The sequence below is a fragment of the Echinops telfairi genome, unplaced genomic scaffold, assembly GCF_000313985.2.
Source record: "Echinops telfairi isolate 266 unplaced genomic scaffold, ASM31398v2 ScPeMD7_3533;HRSCAF=4204_0, whole genome shotgun sequence".
In the NCBI taxonomy this organism is placed as follows: Eukaryota; Metazoa; Chordata; class Mammalia; order Afrosoricida; family Tenrecidae; genus Echinops; species Echinops telfairi.
The window spans coordinates 41,237,690-41,238,847 of record NW_022107431.1 but is presented as its reverse complement, the minus strand read 5'-3'; positions in this window follow the sequence as shown (position 1 = coordinate 41,238,847).

Here is a 1,158-nt window from a genome sequence, read left to right as displayed (position 1 = left end):
GTTTGAAATTACAACAGAAGGAAAAAAGATTACTGTCATCATACCAGATTTGGCTAAATGGGAAAAATCTAACATTGCCGGTCTGCTTCCTGGAAGGGAAGGTCCTGAAATAAGTGGATTTTCCAGACATAAGCTAAATTTGGTTTTATTTTAGAAAGGCAACAAAAAGGTTTAAAAACCCATTTTAAAGACAGTTATCTCTTCCGCCAGAGACTTTTACTTTTCCCTATGGTAAGGACATCTATTCCCATTTTCTGCACTCGTTACAGTGCACTTTCCACATTCTATTTTATTCCTAGAAATAGGGCTGTCACAACATCAGGAATAGCAAGCAGGAAGTATGTCAGTAGTCACATAGATAAGGATAGATATGCTACTTGGGTACATATGCACACATATATTTACACATAGGCACGTGTCTGTGCTGAATATATACCTACATATAATAAAGACATGGGGTGACGGTGACACACAGATACAATATGTCTTATACCTATCCAAACACTCCATGGTATTTGGATAGCTTACTTAAATCAGCAAACTTACTGATTTACTGGGTAAAGCTCAGGACCATACTCGCGTGAGTCTACATCTAAAGACTCACCACTGTTCTCATCCCGGCTGCCTTGCCCAGTTATATAACATAATAGTCCCTCAAATCTTGGCCAAAACTGGCAATAAGCAATTATTCTGTTTAGATATCACAGGATTGCTATAAAACCACCAGTGGCTAAATATCACTAGACAATCTTTTAAATACCTGTGTCACTACAATAGTTTAGGTATTTAGAAGACAAATCCTTGAAAAGTTAAATTTAGACTAACAACACCTACGCCCCCAAACTAATTTAATTTGGTCTATACCCTCTTATCAGAAAATTAAGAGAAGCAACACTTCCTGGCAATTATAACTTTTGTATTATAGTCCATAGTCCAGATTTAAGTGTTGGGTTCTATTTTTTGCAGCTCCCCTTCCACTCCCACCCCAGGGGAGGAATCTCACTCACTTTTGAGGAACACGAATTTAACAGAATGAGCCTATTAATGACTATGGGTTTCTTATACATTTGACCTGAAATGCCATATCACTCTAATTCCATATATATATGAGGCTTACACATTTCACCACCAATAATTTAGAACCCAGTCATTTTTATG